At 31.9% G+C, this 22,208-nt stretch overlaps 1 pseudogene; it reads left to right on the forward strand.

Annotated features, from left to right (window-relative positions):
* Positions 1-16,679: 16,679 nt before the first annotated feature.
* Positions 16,680-18,834, forward strand: LOC137838314 (uncharacterized; annotated as a pseudogene).
* The last annotated feature ends 3,374 nt before the right edge of the window (positions 18,835-22,208 follow it).

Genomic DNA, 22,208 nt, shown 5'->3' on the forward strand with positions numbered 1-22,208 from the left:
TCCTTAAAAGAATCAACCATTTTGCAGAACTCCTTCTCCTTCTCTTTCTTCAAACCTTCAATCTCATTGGAGAGTTTGCTCTTCTCTTCGGCCAAAATGAGTCCCTCTTAGGTCTTGTTGCCCAACTCCAAGCCCAAACAGTCCACCTCAGCACGGAGGCATTCAACTTCCTGGTTGAGTTCGGTAGTCTGTCGAACCCTCCTGTCTTCAACTTTTTTCCAATCCTTGGCCTTGATATTAACTAAGCACGCTGATGGCATTCCTATGAGCTCTTCTTTGAGTTTTGGTGATGAAACTTGCGGAAGCTTGTGGAGGAGATGAGCAAGGCCTTCCTAAGAAGTATGGGTACCTTGAAGGTGCATGAGAGTGGGGAATTGGGGAGGTTCAGCCAGCCCCTTTGAAGGTGATGAAGTAAAGATTAAAACCTAGATGCTAGGCAAGGAGTAGTGTATGGCACAAAATTGGCAGCATAACAATACTCTATTCAATCTTGAAAATACATAATATTGGCTCCTCCTTTTATAGGCTAAGTTGGACCATAAAGGTTAACCCTAATGATAAGCAAATGCAATCCAAATGAAACCTAAATGACATCACAAGGTACTCATGGCACATGGCCGACCCTAGAGAAGGAAACCTTCTAGAAACGTAGCAAATCTAGGTCAAATCCTCATGGAATCAAGTTTGTGCTATTTACACCACAACTAATGCTAAGCTACTCTTGATGGGCCTTCATGTAGCATATACAAATAGCTCTCTCTTCCATCCGTAGCTTGGTCCAAGTCTTCATGGATTTTCTTGGCCATGGACCTAGTAATTGGTCCTAGACGCTCCTCCCTTGGGCCTAGACCCTCTTGGCTTGGCTCTAGACGCTCTTGACTTGGCTCTTGTCTTTCATGGGAGGTTGAGCTGGGCCCTCTTCCATCACACGCTATGGCAAATGCCTGGATGAGAAGTTTCTCAAAGTCTTGGGGGAGATGATCTTCATCATGAACCATTAGACTAGCCTTATCCTCTTCTGGTAAGAAACATTATTCGCCATGCACCGGGATATCGAAGTTGGAATCCCATTTTCCTTTTGAACTCCCCACAACTTCGCACTCTTGGATGGTTAGCACATTACGACCAGGAGCCCAGCCATTTGAATACGAGTGCTCGGAGGGGGGACTGTCTGCAACCTTTTCCTCTTGAAGAAGAGACCTGAGGTCGTGTGCTCGTCCTGTTCGGATTGGACACGAATGGCATTGGCCGGAGCCTTCTTCTTCGACGACAGAGACTCCTTTTTCACAACCACCCTCGTGTTCTTAGCACGCTCGACCAATTTGATTTTGCTAATATTAGAAAGCATACTATCTATACAAATAAACAACTTTGTGTCAGAATTAATGAAGTCAGGGTCCCTTTTGAAGGGTAAAGATAAAAGAGAGGTATACTAGGGAATTATTCTTTTGCAAGAGCGTTGGCGTGTCAAAAGTGTCCTTAAGGCTTTCCAGAAATTTGCAAATACCTCTCTCTCGTGGGGACAGGTCTTCCAGGCATCGAGGACTTTAGAATCGGGGGTTGGGTGACCAATACAAAGGGAGACCATCTATAAGAGATGGATCCCCGGTCGAGGTACAGACCTTGACAAATCAGCCTTTGAAGGTTTTGTAGGAAGACTAAAAAAGGGTAAGTAAACCCTTCCTAGGAACATCGTTTAAAGAGGCTTATAATTGATGACCAGAGTGTTTGAATTCAAAAAAGTAGAAGAATACTTCCACAATTGATGAGATGTTGAGCTGGGAACATAGAACAATGAAGCCTCGGATGAATGCCTAAATTTTCAAATGCAGTTGAGCGGGAGCTAAGTTTAGCTCGGTTAACAGTTCTTTTTCAAAGATTGACAGAGGAAGACGCAATGAGACTTTAGTAAAAAAGGTAGCATAGAAGAAGCAGCAAGGCCAGTCGGAGTCCGACGATTCATCACTACATACTAGTTCACCCTCCCTACACTCTACAACTTTCACTAAACTCTCATTTTTCTTGCTTAGGCCACTCCCCGATTCCCTAAGTTCTCTAATTTTCAAGCGGGTGGTAAAATGGAAGTTTCTTTAAGCAGTTCCTTTTTGGCCCAAGAGTAGGCGGAGCTATAATCCATTGTTGAAGGCGAACTAAGAAATGAACAGAAATAGAATACGAAGCATTACGCAGGAAAATATATACAGAACCAGATAAAACAAAAATTGCATTGTTCTAGTTGAAAATCAATAACAAACCAGAATCACTACAACTTGATAGAGTTTTTTGGAAACATACCTGTTTTTTCCAGTGGGGCGCGACGGGATAAGATGGTGCGGCGAAGGAGATGAAAGGTTTTGTTTTTGCGCAGGGGTGAAAGAGCGAAGAATGGTGAGTTCGAAGAGGGAAAGGGGGTTACTTTGAAAAAAATAAGAAGTCTAAACGGTAAGGATTTCTTGTTGTTGATGGTAAGCCACGTGTATGCATCAGGGTTTGTATGGTGAGACGTCTTTTCAAAAGACACTTCGAGAACTGCATCCTAGCTATCCTCTAAGGGAAACGTCATGTTAGTCGTCGGTGCAGGTAAGCTCAGCTAAGCTCGAGGCTTGGGGGCTGTGTGTTGAAGAAGAGCTTTGATGACTCCAAATCTCCATGGATTGCTTGAAGGTTGATTGTAGCTTAGTTGGGTGTGTTATGGGGTAGTTTGAATTTGTTAATTCACTCTTAGTTTGAATCCAAAGTTGATTTAATTCAAATCTTTTTGAAAAGAGTATTTTATGAGGAAGCAGAAACACAACCAGTTGTTTTATCGTTTCAATCGGTTGTTTCATACTTAAGGTTTTTGAAACTGGTTTTGGCATATTTGAATTTGGTTGACTTTGCTGTCAAACCAATTCAATCGTTTGTTTTGACAAAACAACCGACTATTTTTTAACTGCCTTAATAGAATTTTGTTAAGTGTGTTAAGCCTAATGATACATCAAGAAGTCGGCCCAAACAGCTGGTAACCCGTATTAAAAAGATAATTAAAGTATAAACAACATAAGGAATAACTGAATTAGCTAGCCACAACTATTACTCTGAGATTTAATGAGAATAAAACAGTTAGAGATAATGTTCTACCCGCACCCCTAAAATAAAGGGATATATTAACAAAATATCTTTATGTTGTTAAACTCCTGAAGGGAGGCCGGTGAATACTATAAAAGGGGTTCGAGACTCTGAGAAAGGTAAGTTTGAATCTAGTGATACTACACCTATACAATTATTCTATACTCAAATACTCATTGTTATATGCTCTCACTGACTTGATTGTCGGAGTCTTGTCAACATGTGGAGCTACCCTCACTTGAATTGTTAGAATCCCAAAGCAACAATGCCAAAAAAGAAAAGTCAGCTCGAAATCCACCACCAAAGTCCGATCCAGATCAGTCGGCAAGAACACAAGCATATATCTTCATATCACTAATTACCCAAGCATATATTCATAATTAAGATGCATAGAAACCTTGGAAGCACCTTCAAACCGTTAAGGTAAATACAAAATACATAACATTTTGTTAATAACTTATTATGCTGCGTGGTAGTTTTTCTTTTAAATTTTAATTAGTAAATTTTATATATCATCATGAATAATAATTTAATATTAACTCGGACATTTTAATGTGATTTTAATTAGTAACAAACATTTAAATTAGTAAATATTAAAATTTTTCAAACATTTTAGTAGTATTCATGCAAACAAATATTAAATTAATAACTCTCAACTCACCTATTAAAATTGTGATTAATATGAAACATAATTGTAACCGCATGCATTCAATTAGTTAATATCTTTGGTTTGATTTTAATTTCATGTTGCTTTTTATTGCGCGTCCAAAAGCTCCAAAAACAATAACATTTTTAATTTCAAAAAATAACTTTTTTGTTTCATTTTATTTCATTTCAATAAATTGCGTATTTTATTTCATTTCACTAAATTGCGTTTTTGTTTCGCAGTTTACTCACATTTATTTTCCATGTAGTGTCCCCAATGACGACACTAAGTAGTTTACTCACATTTACTGTAGTGTCCCCAACGGCGACACTAAGTGCATTTTACTCACATTTATCTCTCACGTAGTGTCCCCAACCGTGACACCAATGATAGTTTACTCATATTTGCTTTCTGGTGTAGTGTCCTCAATGATGAAGCTAAGTTTAATTATTTAATTTTATATTTATTTTAGTGTCCTCCAAACCTACAATATAGTTAAATAATATATTTTTCTTTATGTAGGCTTAGCTAACACTACCTTACAAATTTGCGTCCCCTTGAAGGTCGTCTCTAATGCATTTGTTGATCAACAAGAAAAAATAAATCAATATGAACCACTTTATGAGTGATCCAACCCTTTTAAAAATACTCCTTTCAAGATAGAGACTCTAAAAGCTTACTAAAAGTTGTCAACTCAAACCAACAAGGGCAAGTAATAGAGAGACACCATAAACTCAACCTACTCAAACTAACAAAAGCTGAACAAAGACAAACAAGTCATCAGATCAATACACGAATCAGAAAAAGAAAAACAAGCAAAAGCAAATTTAGATGTAATTCAGGACCAAACCTTTAGTTGAACCAAAGAAAAAATTTCAGAATGATCAATCACTCTTCCTTTAAATATGTGTTTGTTCTTACGCCTCCAAATCTCACTAATAACTGCAACTCAATCACTTCCCAAACGACATTTACATAGGCTAGGACATTGCATAGGTCATCTCTAGTGCATAACTACAAAAAGATTAGCTTTCATTTATATTGGAATGCTATGCCCACTATAGCTCCATAGAGCATCTCTTTTTTGCTCGTTGCGTCGCTCTTTTAGGGACTCTACCATCACTATTTCTTGTAGTAGTGTATCTAAACGATTATGATAGTACTTAATTTAAGAGCCTACTATATTAGAGATAATAATAGATAAGCTCCAATGATAAAATACTTTTAATTTTCTACACCTTTTGTAAATATTATTTTGAAACTTAATGTTACAAGATTATATAATATATTATATCTATGAAATAGTATATTAGATTAAATGGAACATCAAACATAACACCTAAGCATTCATGAGAAACTAAAACTATACCTTCTTTTTTTCTACACTTGCATACAAAATAAATAAATAATAAACTCTCACCAAAAGTTGGTGTGGCTTAGGCCTAGATCCCTACTATCTAAAAACCAACACTTGGATCTTACTGTGACATTGAACAACATCCCTTGGATACACATCTACCATTGCATGATGACTTATTTGATCTGCACCTTACGAGAAAAGGATCAAAATATTCATAATATATTAACTAGTGGAATCAAACTTATTACAAGATGTTAATACCATTGTAAATCATTATACTAGTGTAGTAACTAAAATAATAAAGAAGGTAATAAATATTTTGTTACTCTCCTATATAAAATTACTAACATTGTTCTTCTTAATTTAATCATATAATGACCTATTTTTATTTTTATCATTTAACAAAAGAAAAGTTCTAGAGACTCAAAATGATTTGGATAAGAGCAAAATCTGTTTTTCTTATAATATCCGAAAAATTCCATTCACATGACATGGAAAAATGAAGAATCTAATTGGATGTTCTAAATTGAAATCTAAATATAGGTTAAGTAGAAGAATTAAAATGTGGTACGCGTAGTGAAATGTGTGGCCAATGGTGGCACATGAGTCATGACGTACCCTCAGAAGTTAAGAGACAATAATCAAACCCCACCACATGATTCGGAATAAATTCCGCTAAAGCTTCCTTTTTTTATTCAACAGCAACTTCATTGTCTTTCTACTCCTACCACACTACTCACACATATAATATGTCTATATTATATGTATATTGGGATTCTAACTTTCTCACCAAAATAAATAACAATCAAATCATTAAATCACTACAAAAATAAAAACTAATTTTAAAAATAGAAAATAATTAATTATCACATTAACTAAATTATATATTATTTAAAAATTAAAAAATTATTAATATAAAATAATTTATATTATTAATAAAAATAATTTTTAAATTAATATCTAATTAGCTAACAACATTTTACATATTTGATAATTAATTAATTAATTATATCAATTTAAAAAAACATTTATTTATAATAGAAACTATTAAATAATTTTTTTAATCTTTAAAATATATCTAATTTAATTTTATTTAATAATTTTCTCCACGTCATTATTCATCATTATTGCTATTTTTTTAGTTTAAATCTTAAATATATATTTGCATATAGTCTATCTTTTTGGACAAAAATCTAAGTAATTAAGCAAAACATGTGGGCCCTTCTAAGTTTTAGCCTACTAGTTGATGATAAATAATATTATGACACAAAATATAGAAAATGGGGTTTGGATTGCAATGGAAGCCTTGGAAGCTTTTTAACTTGTTCTTAAAACTGTTTGACTTTTGTTGAACGAAACACAACCACGAAGCAAAACCAAACCATAGTAACCCTAAAAATGGGTGACGTTTTTGTGACGTAGAGCGTGAATGATGATCCTTCTATTCTATGCTTGGTCCCTAAGGAGCATATGAGGAAACATCTAAGACCTAATTAATACCTAAGACCATGCCTCCTTCATTCAATCATTCTCCACCCTTGGATGAGGACCATGTGATGTCATCCACATCATTGCTAATATGTTCTTTTTAAAGAGTTAGGATTATTCAGGTGAGTTTCTCTGCAACTCATGATATTAAATAATAAGTGGTAAATATGTTTAACTTTTTCATACATAATTTAAAAATAAAATTTTTAAAAAGTTATAAAAGAGTTCTTATGTACTAGTTTTAGCTTATAAATAAATAAATAAATTTTTATTTTATTTTATTTTTCTCTTAAAAGGAACTTATGTTATAAGAAGGTTCTCTAAATTTTTAATTCATATGTGTAAAAAGTGCACAATGACATCCTACGATGAGGTTTTGTAAACTAATTGTGGTTGTGTATGAAAGAGTTTCTTTATAAGAACTTCTAATCAAGAAAACAAATTCTCTAGTTAAAATATACAAGTTAAAAAAAAATTTAAAGAAATTATGTAAGATAATTTTTATAAATTAGTTTACACATAATATAATTATAGTTTGGGAAGAAATTTTAATTTTAATCTCTTCCCAAATCTCTCTTTTAGAAGTTATTGTGAAGAAACTCATTTAAACATATAATTTATTACCAAATTGTAATTTTAAGAATCAATATGAGGCTAAGTTGTATTGGTGAGGATAAATTTAACTATGAATAGTAAAATTTATGATCAATCTTTACATATATCCAGGATTAAGTAAAAAAATTCCCTTTTTTGAGATATAAATTATCATTAAATTACATATTTAAATATATGATAAATTATTTACCTTTTCTAAATAATTCTTTTTTACACATACTTTATGATTGGCTAAAAATTATTATAAACCACAAAATTATAAAAAAACAATTAAATAAGAAATAGAATTCACATTTTTTAATTTCTATAAAATTCAATCAATAAAAAAAGTGTATTAGAAAATTAATCGCTATATTTTTCGTATCAGCTTTTCGTTAATTACAATGGATATGAACCTAATCCTTGTTTTTTCTACTTAATATGATAAATTAACGGCAATATAAGTAGTGGGATTTTATTTTTTTTGCTGTAAAGTCAAATTACTTAAATAAGTGTCTTGGGAGCACTAATTCATGAATTAATAAATAGAAGTTTTGATGTGACTGTATTAAAACATTACAGCAAGACGTGTTGGAAATAATATCTCTTAATTATGATCATTTTTCCTTTTTTAGTTCCTTGATTAGGGCTTGTTAGCATTTTCATTAAAGTTAATGGAGAAAAAGTATAGTGTATTTCCAACATGTGTTAGTTTAAGTGGAAGGGCTTGAATTCTTCAAGCAGGTATATTGTGTGTAATTTCAAAATTCATATGGGTGAAGAAAACACTCTATGACAGAAATCGTCACTACAGAATCTAATCTGAGTTCTAAAAAAAATATTTATCAATGGAACCAACTCAACTATAGTACTTTAAAAAACCCTTTAATTCTTTGTCTGCATTTTTTTTTAGTTTAGACTATTCTGATTGCTGACTTTTATGGGATTATACAGGTTATGGAGGAACCTCAAAAGATGAGACTTACTAATGTCTAGTTAGAATGTGATTCTGCTTTGGTTTGTGTTGGGTTTACTACTAGGATTAATGTTTCTTGAATGCATCGTAATCGATGAAATACTTGTCTTAATTATAAAATCAAGTTTTGAGTTACTCATTTTTTCATGAAAAAAATGTGTGTCTGTTCATAGATAATCTTTTCATTGGTATAATAGGCTACCATATAGTCTATTCTTAGAATTCTTTATGAATAGATTGTTTTTGTTAACATATGAGTTTTGGTCTAGTCTTCCATATCTTTTTATTTTTTTTTAATAATATTTTGTTTCATGTGATAGCAAATGATTGTTGTTACTTGAGGTGTCAGCATAACTAAGATGTCAAATTGCATAGTGATATCTAACATGAAAACTTTTATTTAAAAAAAAATAATTAGGATAAGGAGAATAAGTCGAGTAAATAATAATTGATTTAAACCAAAAACGTATAATTAATGTTCTCAAAATGTTTATTGAATAATTAAAAAAACCTTCTATTTGTTGTGTTTTACATGTGTTGCAAGACTTTTTATCAGAGTACCTATCGGAACTCACATTCGGTTTGTTCAAAATTTGCATCAGGTAAATATAGAGGAAGGGGTCGTGGAAAGATGAAACGTGTGTTGCAAATGCAAGAAGCCAGTGCGGGAGGGCTTCATCTTTTTCCTAACAGATGAGAATTTGGTGTGAATCAATATCTCTTTTTAATATTTACTAGTAACTATCTATAATAATAATACTGATTAAGAAAATAATAATAAGACTAATAATAATAATATAAATTAATATTATATTTATTAATTATTTTTAATATTTTTAATATAATTAATATTAATATTATTATTAATATTATTAGTTATTATTAACATTATTAATTATTAATTATTATTATTAGTAATAGAATTAATACTGTTAATAGTAGTAATCATAATATTAATAAATAAAAATATTATTATTATTAAAATAAGAATAATAATTGGGTTACGAGTCACTCAATGGTGTTTTCCTCTCAATCTTCCACATTAGGGTTGTGTCTCAAGCCTCCCATTTAACCTAATTTGTTTAGGCTTAAGTGACTTCTCGCTTTGGGACTAATGGGCTCACTTGGGCAAGTAAAACGTAAAAATGCCCAACGTTATTGGTGTTATCTCGCTCAAGCGAGATTCTACTCGCTTGAGCAAGATCCACTGGTGGCATCTTGGCTTTTTGCGAATTTAGGCAACTGTGGTGAGTGTTGATGCATTCCAACTTTCTCTTTTTAGCTTTGTATAGTTTCCTTTTACCCAATTATCTCCATTCTTACCTAGAATCTTGAAATTAACACAAATTTGGAAATAAATCTTTCTTATTCAAATTAAAATCATAAAATGTGTAAAAATGTATAAATTCTTAAATTAGGGGTTATTGTATACTTATTTTAGCAATTAATACTCATAAGTGTCTATATTTTAATATGAAATATTACTAAAATTTGGCACTTATCATTGATCTTCAAGGAGTCTCATATCTCCTTAACTAACTTTAACCAACATTCTTCTTATATTCATATTTTGATAGTGCACATTGAAGTGTGCTTAGCTTTGTTGTTGAGTTGTGTCTCATTGAACTCAACTTGTGTCTAGTCTTCCTTTGAAGCCTTGATTTCTATATCACCTTTTGCTATGATATACTATAATTGATAATTCATTGACTTTATGTACATTTCCATCTTATCTAGTACCCAAGAATGTTGGAGTCCTTGTAATGGATACTCCCTCAGCTATCATATGTTGTTCCATGTGTGTCGGGTTGGATCTTTTCCTCTAGACGTTTTCAGGAATTCAACCCTTTAGAGGTTGAGCCTTGATACCAAATATAGAAAACAAGAAACACAAGAAGGGAGGGTTTGATTGTGTTTTAGTAACTTAACACTTTTTGTAAATATTGTCTAATGATGATTACTTAGACGATTGTTTTGTATGGCAAGCAATTTCTTAATGACCTTTTAACCTATATTGTGTCTCATGGAATGTGACAGATCCAACTTTACAATAAACATCAAACAAACATGGAACAAGTTTGTTTAAAAGAAAAATAAAACATAACAAAAATAAGGCCTTTTATTTTTATAAAAGTTTTGAAAATAGGATCCTTTTCAAAAATATTTTTGTTCACTTTGTATTGTTCTTTGTCTAAACTAGGCAACAAAATCACAAATGTTGTTTTTGAGATTTTTGTGAAGAAGAATTAACATTATTATCTAATTGAAAAGAAGAGTTCAAAGTATTGAAATCCTCTTTAAGGATTTCTTGGCTATGTTTGTAAGGGGTGTCATAAGATACCCTTCTTCCTTTTTGGTTTCCACTTCTTTTTCTTTTTCAATCAAACCTTCACTTGTCTTTTCTGGGGAGGAACAATCTATATCTATATCTCATTCAAATCCAAACACAGATTTTGCTTTAAGCACTTCTTCACAAGATTTGTTAATAGAAGGTAAAATGTTATCAATATATGGGTCAGCTCCAGACAAAGACTTTTCCTTTTTTTCCTTTTCTATTTTTCTTTCTCTTTCTTCCTCTCGTGACCTTTCATACCTAGACTTGGAGGGGTAAACCTCCCTCTTAAACACTCTCCTGGAATAGTATGTGTTAGGATAATCTTCATTAAAAGCATACCTTCTCTTGAGTTGTTGTTCTATCCTAATACAAAAATGAACCAAATCATCAAAAGGTAAAAATTTAACCTTATCTGGGATTTCTAGGTTTAGACCATTCTTAAATTTGTCAATGGTTTTTCTAGGCTTTTCCCTTATTCCTGCCCTCAACATAAGTACTTCATTTTCTGCTTATATTCCTCTATAGTTGTATCTCTCTATTGAAGCCTTTGAAGTTGTTACGTCAACTCTCTTTTATAATAAAAGGGAATATGACATTTTCTAAGGGAATATTTGAGTTCATTCCAATGTTTAATGTTAACAGCAGGGTCCATTATTAAAATAGTCCACAATACATGGCTAGTCCCTGAAAGCTAAAACAATTTCTATCATCCTCAACATGTTGGCTATTAAAAATATTTTATACCCTCATCTCTCAATCTAAAAATTCTTCTAGATCATTTTTCTATAAAAATGCGAAAGGTCTACCCTATATTCTCTTGAAAAAGTTTCATGCTTATGCCTATGATGATGTCTTTGGTATGGTTCTTCATTATAATCATGGTTATATCTACTCTCAAATTGTTCATCATACTCAGGGCTTCTTGTACGTTTATGTTCTTCTTCTTCAATCCCTTTGCCCTTATTGAGACTTATTAATGCAAACATTTCTTTCATATCTTAATTCATTTCTAAACTCATCAAATTTTCTATTTGTCTTCTCTATTTGATTTTCTAAATTTTATTTTAAAAAGCCAAGTTCCTCTCTCCACCCACAACCCTCTTCTTGTTCCCTATTACTTCCTTGAACATTGATGACTTTTTACAGCAAGTGCACCACGTTGTCAGAAGTAATAATATGTCCCTAAGGACGGATATCAATCCCACAAGGAACAATTGAATAATCAAGTAAAATATTCGCTAAATATAAAACAGAACAATAAAAAGTGTGTTGAAAGTGGTTGTGTTTGTTAGAAAATATGGTCTTAAACAAGAGGGGGGTGAATTGTTTAAAAGGGGTTTTTGAAAACTTTTTCAGATTTAATGAAATTCTTTGTATAAATCTAGAACAGGAATCAAGTTAGCCAAGAACTCAAGCAGTTATACAGCAATACACAGAAAAACAATCGATTGTTTATATCAGTTAAGCTTTAAAACAGAATTTAAATGAGTTTTGGGTAAGAGAGAAACACACAAACAGTTTATATTGGTTCACTCTTAAGCCATGAACTACATTCAGCCCCCAGAAATTCACTGGGTAATCCACTAAGCAATCAAACTAGATTACAAAAGACAAACCACCAAAGTAGTGACCTTGAACCCTTCAAGAAACACACTACCTTTGGAAAACCACACCAAGAGTATTGATCTTGAACACCTCAAAAACACACAATACTCCTTGACAACACAACATCAGAAATACAGTAGGTTTAGAAAGGATTACACCTGTTCAAAGTACAATCTGAATTGAATACAATTGCAATCCTATTCCACTCTCTCTTGAAAATCCAAAGCTTGATATGAATCTTGAAATCTTAGAATCAAATCTGTCAAACTGAATTTCTCAAAACTATTTTTTTTCTTATTTGAAAACATAAACAAACCATTTATATTTTCCAAAGATTGGTCAAAGCAATTAATGAAGGAGTGTATTCAGTTAGAAAACATTTTAAACAGATTCACCATTCAAAACTGAATTCTGTTAGGATTTTCAAAGAAACAATCGCTTGAAACCACGAAACAACCGATTATTTTGGCTTGACAGTTAAGTCAACCAAACCAAATAGTTTTCAACCTTTTTCAAAACTCCTAAGAGCAAAACAACCGGTTGATTCGAAAAAACAACAGGTTGTTTTTCACTTAGTTGGAAAAACACTTGATTTCAAAAAGGTTTTAAATCACATCAGTTTTAGATTCAACAAATGAGTGGATCACACTCTATTCTACCCAGATCCCACCCAAACACAACAACAACACCAACCTTTCATCAAACACCTTGGATTTGGAGTCTTCAAAGCACATGATCACTCTTGATCAATAGTGTTGGCAATGATTAATAAGAAAACAGGCAAGAATTGGTTGCTTCAAGTTGGAAAATAGGGATTAGGTTTCTTCTTTCCCACTCTTATGTATTTTGATTAGCATGACAATATTGTGTCTTTGATTGATATTGATGCCCGTATAAAAATCATTTATATCGATTCCTCACATATAAAATTATTAAGATGCTTCCTAAATAATGATTTCTCACATATTTATAAAAACAACTTATCTTTTAAGATTAGACGTTAATAGCAATTAACATTTCAAGTCTATTCCTAGCACTCAAATATGTTAAGTATTATTGTTTAGGTCAGAACCCTAAAAACACTTTCAGTCAAATTTAAGATTCTAGATCAAGAATTAGAAGCAAAACAATAATACCAATAATCAATCAAGAACATTATATTATGTTATGATATCACCTCAATACATAAGAGTTTGAACACATTACTCCCAATCATAAAAGGTAGAATTAGCCACACATCTTGTAACACCTTTTATTCTCCAATTGGGTTACAAGTCACTCAATGGTGTTTTCCTCTCAATTTTGCACACTAGGGTTATGCCTCAAGCCCCCTATTTAACCTAATTTGCTAGGGTTAGGTGACTTCTTGTGTCGCGTTAATGGGCTTGTTGATTAAAACATAAAATGGCCCAGTGTTTTTGGCACTCTCTCGCTCAAGCGAGATATAGCTTTGATGTTGATTTGGTGTTTCTATGCTTTTGTGCGTTCTAGGGCTTTCCAATTTTCTCCTTTTAGCTTATATTATTCCTCTTTAGCCCAGTTATCTCCATTCTTCCCTAAAAATATGAAATTAACACCAAATTTGGAAATAAAATGTTCTTATTCAAATCAAGATCATAAAATATGTAAAAAGGTATAAATTCATAAATTAAGGATTATTTTATATATATTTTAGCAATTAATACTCATAAGTGCCTATATTTTAATATGAAATATTACTGAATTAGTCACTTATCAAACACTAGATGCATGGTTATGGCCCATTTTGAAATAAAAAAGATATGGTTTTTAGAAATAGGTTTTAGATTTGGTGGAGTTCCAATCAAGGTCAACAAGTCAAACTTTCTCCAACTTCACTCAGGGAAGAGTGGTGAGTCACTAGGACTACTTAAATACCAAGTCTTTCCTTAGCCAAAGCTTACCTCAGGTATTCTTAACAAATTCCTCTCAAAAGAAACTTAAAAACAATTTTATTTCCTAAATGTGGTGTGTGCAAGGTGTCCTAGTGATCAAAAGAATATCAACTACAAATGGAGAACAATCACCTAGATATCATGGAGACTTTAAAGAATAAAAGAAAGCAAGAAATTAAACACAAATGAATTAAAGAAAAACAAAAAAGGAGAAAGTAAACTATATGTGTCCCATGTGAAAGTACAAGTGACACTTTGAGCCCCTTGACACTCTTTCACCTACTAATGAACATATTTGACTATTACAATATTTTTAAATGGGATTGCTTTGGAAGAATTTTCCCAACCAACTAATGTAAGAAAAATAAGCAAAGAAAATAAACTTAAACAAAAAGGTTGAGTGATACAAAGCTACTATTACTACAATTTTTAATGATTTTCTTTATTTTCTTCAAGTTGTCAATTCTTCCTTCACTTTATATGGTCTTGATTTTCCATCTTTAGTTGCTGCCCTTTCCAATTTTATGCACTGTTTGCAAGTCTTTAACAAGGAATCATTAAATTGAAATTATCTTTCACAACTTCTAACACACAATTCCAAACAAGATGAAAGTCACCTTAGGAGGCCAACAAATAGAAATCAAGAAAAGCTCAATTAAAAAAAAATTGTTAAATTCTAATGGAACTATTATGATAATTGCTATTATGATAACTGCAAGGAGTATTTTAAGAAGCAAATCAATAATTAAAGCTAACAAAAACAGTAAGCACTCAAATACAAAACCTAACAATAGCACTAGAATAAATTTCAGAACAAAAAATTTTAGAATTAATTTTTTTATGCACTTGTTTGTTTTATAACTTTTTTTCCATAAGTGATTTGGTCTTAAATATTTTTTACAGAAACTTCAATCCACTTAGAACAAAAAAAAAAAGAATTTCATATCAAATCGCTTTTTACAGGAAAAATGATAAATTTAACAACAATGTTGTTCCCTGACGCTATGAACTTTGTTGAGCCTTTTGAATCCGAGTTCTTGTCCTTTCGAGATTTATATCTTTTTTTAACTTTAAATTTTTTTATGAAAGTTTAGGAAAATATTCTTCACACATATATGAACTCGGCATAAAATTTTTAGATCAAAACTCACAATATAGGAATTGATATGATTTTTAGATCAAAACTCACAATATAGGAATTGATATGACTTTTCCTGCCAATTTAGAATTTCTAAAAACGAGTAGATTTGAAGAAACCTAAGAAATTCAAATAAAATGAATTGAAACTTTAAGACATTATGGAAACCTAACTCTAATTAACTTGTTAATGATCTACTAACTAGATAAGAGATTCAAAATTTCAGAAAAAGAAAAGCACACAAAAGGCACAATATGACAAACACCCTACGGTCTACAAAAAAAAAAGAAACTAAAATTGAATCAAAGTAATAGTTGAATCTTATGACATAAAGGGAAATAACATGACTTATGACAACATGTAATGGATTAAAAACTAAAAATAAAACATCATAAACTGAATGTACTGAATAAAATTGAAAGAAGACTAAAAAAATTGAAAAAAAAAAACACAAGCAAACACAAATAGAAGTCCTACTACACAAGAATAGACAATTTAAGTAGAATTAAGCATTTTGAATCGATTAAACTAAACAAAATAACAATTAAATGGTGGAAACAAATAAAAAACATTCAAGATATAAAAAATAGTGAGTGGAAAAGAAGCAAATTGAAAAACAAAATCCTTATCTCTTGAAGACAACCAATCTAGACACCAATTGATGTAATCCTAGTTTGCATGACTTTGTCTCTTTTGTTTTATATTTTTGGGGTACGAAATTGGTAGGATTTGATGGCTAAAATGAGTGAAATAAACCGTGAAGTATTGGTGTATGGAGAATGATAATGAAGCTTAAGAGATGTTCAACCAACTCAATGTAGTTAAAAACACGAGTAAACTCGCAAAAACGGACGATGCAGCGATTTTGGAGCCAAAAAACGAGTTGACTCGAACGGTGGATCGGTGCCAGAGCAAATCGCACCGCGTCGCCGTGGAGCTCGCTACATCGCTCCCTCGGAGGTCGTCTCCGAGCCGCCTCGTACTGTAGCGCGGTACATTGTTTAACCTAAAATAAACTTTAAAATGTTTTAACCTGGTGCGACCCAATGTGTACTTTTTAGAGTAAAGAGTAAAAAATAAGAAACCCTAGAGAGCACAGTACCGCACCATAGAACATCATCGTCGTGAATCGCGATGCCGCCGCCGATCACGAATGCCACCGCCACCAATTACGAACGCCTCCGCCGCTCGCGATGCCGACGCCGCCTCCGCCTCCACAAACGCCATTGTGGCCTCCGCGAACGCCACTGCTCCCGTTTTCCCCTTCTCTTCTCTCTTATTCTCCATCACAATCCTGGTTCTATTTTTTTCTTCTCTACGATAGTGCCTTCTATTATGGATTCAGGAAGTGGGGACAATACAAAAAAAAAAGGAAGTGTAAAAAAAGGCTCTACTTGGAATCATTGTGTTTCTATTAATGGAAAATCAAGAAACGTGAAGTGTAAATATTGTGAGAAGATTTTAACTGGGGGTATCTATAGATTAAAGCATTATCTTGCATGCACTTCAAAGGATGTTGGAGCATGTCTTGTTGTCCTAGAAGAAGTTAAAAAATTAATGTTGGGTATTGTTTCAATGTTGTAGCAAAATTTAATCAAGAAATATATGTTCATAGTAGACTTGGAAAGCAATGTGGGTGATTCTGAAAATTTTAGAAAAAGACTTTCTCAAGAAGAGAGTGTGGGGGGTGAGTCATCAAGTATTTTCAAGAGAAGGGGAAGTCAAAGTACTATCAATTCCATCTTCAAGAAAAGTGAGAGGGAAGATGCATGTCAACAAAAATTGCTTTATTTTTCTACAACAATGTTATTCCATTTAATGTAGCAAGGAGTGAAGAGTTCACTAAAATGGTTGAAATGATTGCCAAACATGGTCCTGGAATTAAGCCACCATCATACCATGAAATCAGGGTGAAATTTTTGAAGCAACAGGTTGAAAAAATCAATCAAATATTGGAAGAAGATAGATTATGTTGAAAAAAAAATGGTTGTACAATAATGACTGATGAATGGACTGATAGGAAGAGAAGAACCATACTAAATTTTCTTGTAAATAGTCCAAAGGGGACTTTTTTTTGAAGTCGATTGATGCTTCTGACATATCCAAGACAGTTAACAAATTTTTCAAGATGATGGATGATGTTGTTGAAGAGGTTGGGGAATATAATGTAATCCATATTGTAACTGATAATTCAGAAAATTACAAAGCAGTTGGAGATCTCTTAATGCAAAAGAGAAAAAAAAAATTATTGGATACCATGCGCAACACATTACATTGATTTAATATTGGAAGATTTTGAGAAGAAAATACCACTCCATCAAGAGACCATATCCAATGGTAAGAAAATCACAACTTACATATATTCAAGAACTAGTTTTATTTGCTTGTTGCATAAACATACTGAAGGGATAGATTTGATAAGACCAGCTAATACTCGTTTTGTCACTTCTTATTTAACTTTGGAATGTTTAAATGAGAATAAGAAATCACTTATTAGGATGTTTACATCTAAGGAGTGGCAATCTAGTTAGTGTGTAAAGACTAGAGATGGAATGCTTGTTGAAAATTTGGTATTGAATAAGGAATTATGGTCAAATATTTTGAATTGTTTGAGGGGTGCTCTTCCCCTAATTAAGGTGTTGCGCATGGTGGATTCAGATGAAAAACCAGCCATGGGATTTATTTATGAAGAGATGGATCTTGCTAAAGAGAAGATACAAAGTCTTTTCAATGGAGTTAGTAAAAGTTAAATAACTAATTACCTTTCACTTTTATTTTATTCCTAATTTTTTTAGAAATATAAACTTTGTTTTCTATATTAATTTATTTACTTTTATCTTACTTAGTTACACTCCCCTTTGAGAAATCATTGATCAAAGATGGGACAACCAATTGCATAGGCCATTACATGCTGCAGACTATTATCTTAATCCCATATTGCCATCATTTGGAATTTAAAGCTGATTATGAGGTGAAACAGGGAATGTATGAATATTTAGAGAGGATGGGATGAGACATTGATGAGAGAACTAAGATTGATGCCCAAATTGAGAGTTTTAAGAGCAAATCTGGATTTTTGGGTAGTGAAATAGCTCAACGTGCACTCAAAACAAAAACTCCAGCACAGTGGTGGGAACAATATGGTGATGCACTTCTAGAACTACAAAGATTTGCAGTTAGAGTTTTGAGTTTGACTTGTAGTTCATCTGGGTGTGAGCGCAATTGGAGTACATTTGAAAGGGTAAGCATTTAAATTTATAAGTTCATTTTATAATTAGAATTTATGAAGGGATAAATTTGTGATTTATAATTATTTAGGTCCACACCAAAAAAAGAAACGGTTTACACCAGAAGACCATGAATGTTGTAGTCTTCGTGATGGCTAATTCAAGATTGTGAAGAAGAAGGATGTTAGGAACACAAAAAACTACAACATTGATGAGTTTGCCTCTGATGATGAATGGACAGTGGAAGATAATGAAGCAAATGATATTGAACTTATGGATGATTTGGTTGAAGTTGGAGAAGTTGAACCTATGGATGATTTAGAGGTTCCTCCAATTGTTGCGGATGATGAAGGTCATGGCATAGATAACATTAATGAAAATGAAGATATTGTAGTAGAAGAGGATGATGATTATCCTTCAATTAATATGAAGGATTTCCTTTGATACTTTATTTGTATTAGATATTTGTGAACTTAGTTGTTTTTTGTATGAACAATTTATGATTTATGAAACTATTTTCAGTTGTGTTATGTATTGAATATTATTTTTCATATGTTAGTGACTCTTAAGAGTCGAGTTACAATTCTCGAGTTACGATCTTTTAGCTCCTTCCCGATACTCGTACGAGTTACGAGTTTGACTACATTGGGCCAACTCCTAAGAGGTTCCCTGCTAAAGCACTCACAAAAGTGCTAACTAGGAAAGACATAAGAAGCAAATTGAGGTTGAATTTGTGCAACAATTCTTTATTCAATCAAAGTTAATTTACAAGAGGGCTAACACTTGTATTTAAAGTGTTGTGGGAAACCAAGGTACAATCTTTAATCCTAAAAACTCTCCACTCATAGAAGGACAAGTGACTCTCTCTAATTGGACCAAATCCTCTCAAATTAAAGGTTGACAAGTGTCTTTCTCTAATTGGAGAGAATACTCTCCATTCCCATGAAGACAAATGGCCTTTTGGCATTGGTGGGAATCTTGTCCATTGAGGGGATGACATGTGAACCTTTATGCCTTCCTTGCCACTCCATGTTTTCTATTTGCACTCTAATAATTTATTTGTGCATCCTAGATGGTCTAGAGTTGCATTGGGTCCAAGGAGGCCCAATTGTAACTCTATCTAGATTCTTTCTTTTTCTATTTACATCCTACTCTAATTTACCAATGAAAATTGGCCTAAGAAAATGACCCAAATACAAGCCCAAAATAAAGCCTATATTACTTTATACAATGTTTATAAAACTAGAGAAAAATGGAAGAGCAGACAACAATTAATGTGACTTGTGCTTGAGTGGATCTTCTTGACAGACGAAAGTAACGAACATTCCTTGCTACATCGAATAAGCATATAGATGTTTGTGTAGTATGATGTTAGCTTAAATACATGGGCGTATTGTATGAGCATATAAAAAGATTATTCAATATAAAATAAGATTGCCCAATATTATATTATTTGTTAAATGAAACACTAGAGTTTTACATGATCTTTTGTTGAACTAATACTATCGATTTACAAACAAAATATGACAAGGTTTTACACTTAATTATTTTTAGCATTTAATCCAAATTATGGGTGTTGAACTTTTCCTGAACTCTTGCATACTTCAAAAGACGTTATCCATGTATAGTGAGTAACCCTGTGATTTGTTGATCACTACTGAAATAATTTATTTATCTTATCTAGGAGTGACTACGTTCCAAAAAAAAATACTAAAAGGGGTTAGCTAGGAGTGACTACGTTCCCAAAGAATACTAAAAAAGGTTAATTAGGAGTGACTACAAACCAAAAGAATATTCGAAAGGGTTAGAGGGGAGTGGTTGCATTCCCAAATAATACTTGAAAGGGTTAGTCAAGAGCGGCTATGAGCCCAAAGAATACTCAATGAGTTAGCCAAGAGTATTTACAAAATAACACTCGTACGGATTAGCCAAGAGTGACTACGAGACAAAGTAATACTCGTTTTGTACTTCTCAATATTAGTCTGCTTAGTGAAACTCAATCTATTAATTAAGAACTGGATGTAGTTTGCTTTGTCAAACTAACTAGTATAAAAATATCTTATGTATTTCTCTTTCTCTTTATCTCATTTACATTACACTAATTTAAGAAGTTTGTAAAAACGAGTTTTGAAAAACATTTTAAACTTAAAGTTAAGTCTAACATATTTTCATTATATGCAATCCTTATTAAAAGATTGTTAACAAGTTACTTGTCCTATAAACTATCGTTTGACTATACAATATCTGATGATAAATATATATTTTTTTTAAATAGTGAAACACAATTTAATCCTCTCTTTTTATATTTTTCTTATTTTCTATACTAAATCATATAAATTGAAATATCATATCTTGAGAGTGTTGAGAAGTTAAATGAGTTTCTTGTAATATTATTTGTATAATTTTTGTGTAAAAAATGACTTTGATATTATAGAACTGAGAAAGAATTCTAGGTTAGATATTACTCCCAAATAGAACATATTTAATATTTGTATTCTATGAGAAGTTGAATTATATTGAACTATCTAATTTTATGAGAAGATTAGCAAGTAAAAATTATAAAATAATTTATTTGTGTAATATTGTTCATTGTTTAGATTTCAGTTTCATAAATCATGGCTCTAACAATCATTTTTGTGTGTGGGGGCGTGTTAAAAGTCATTGGTCTATTTATAATTTTGTCACTGTTAAAACTACATGAATACTATAATATATTTTTAAGGAGGTTGTAATTATTTGGGTAGAGCAATAAAATATGGCGTTTTAGCAGCATATTAAGCGCAGCAATATCTGAATGGCGATCTAAGCAGTGTGGGCCCTTCATCCTCAAACCAAACACTGTTTCATACATTGAGACAGTTGGCTTTCATTCAGACAAATAACATTATTAAATGTTTTACTTTTCCCATAAGAAACCTTATTTTCTGCTAATCATGATCACCTCCTAATTCATAAAAGCTTAATCGCCTTAACCTTTTTCCATTTGTTTAAGCTACCATACCCAAATTAGCATATACTTTTTTTCTTTTGACTAATATAACATATCTTGACTTATAGTTATAATTAGCAATTTATATATATATATAGGAAGAAGAAGAAGAATTAAACACAATTTTTCATTAATAAAATATTTATAGTGTTATGATGTTCAATTAATTATTTTCTCTAAAAAAATTGAACATATAAAAAATTTATAATTATTCATGTATCTAACTAATTGACGTTATGCACAATGTATCAACATGATTTTTTAAAATGATGAAAAAAAAAAGTCTAATATAGATTGCCAAATACATCTTTTGAAGACATGAGTATTGAAATAATGCAAAATGGATGTAACACTGGACACTTTGTTTTTAGGTAAAAGAATAAAGAGCAAAAAAATAAAAAGAACAAATCTACTCATATTATTAAGTGCCATAAAAATTAAACTATCTCATATTTTTAGATAGAAAAAAAAACTCATATTAATTAAAAGACTTATATACAAAACACTTAAATATCTTCTAATTCATTAATCAAAATTAATAACCAAGTGTTTTTAAAAGGTCGGATTTCTGTAGAGTGATTTTTTTTTCTTTCAACTTTCGATCTTTTCGACCTCCAGATTTAATAGTTTTTCAGTCTTTCATTCCTTTTGCTTCCATCAAATGACGGGGTGAACCTTCAAAGATATTATAATGCTCAAGTTAATCTGAGTATAATTTACAGGTGTGAGAGGTGAAAAGTTAACCGTGTCACTTGGATGTCTCTCCTATTTATACATTTTGGTTGGATTATTGTTGTCATAGGATCGCGTGTAGAGTCCAAAAGAGAGT

Source organism: Phaseolus vulgaris, chromosome 4 (assembly GCF_000499845.2).
Source record: "Phaseolus vulgaris cultivar G19833 chromosome 4, P. vulgaris v2.0, whole genome shotgun sequence".
Classification (NCBI taxonomy): domain Eukaryota; kingdom Viridiplantae; phylum Streptophyta; class Magnoliopsida; order Fabales; family Fabaceae; genus Phaseolus; species Phaseolus vulgaris.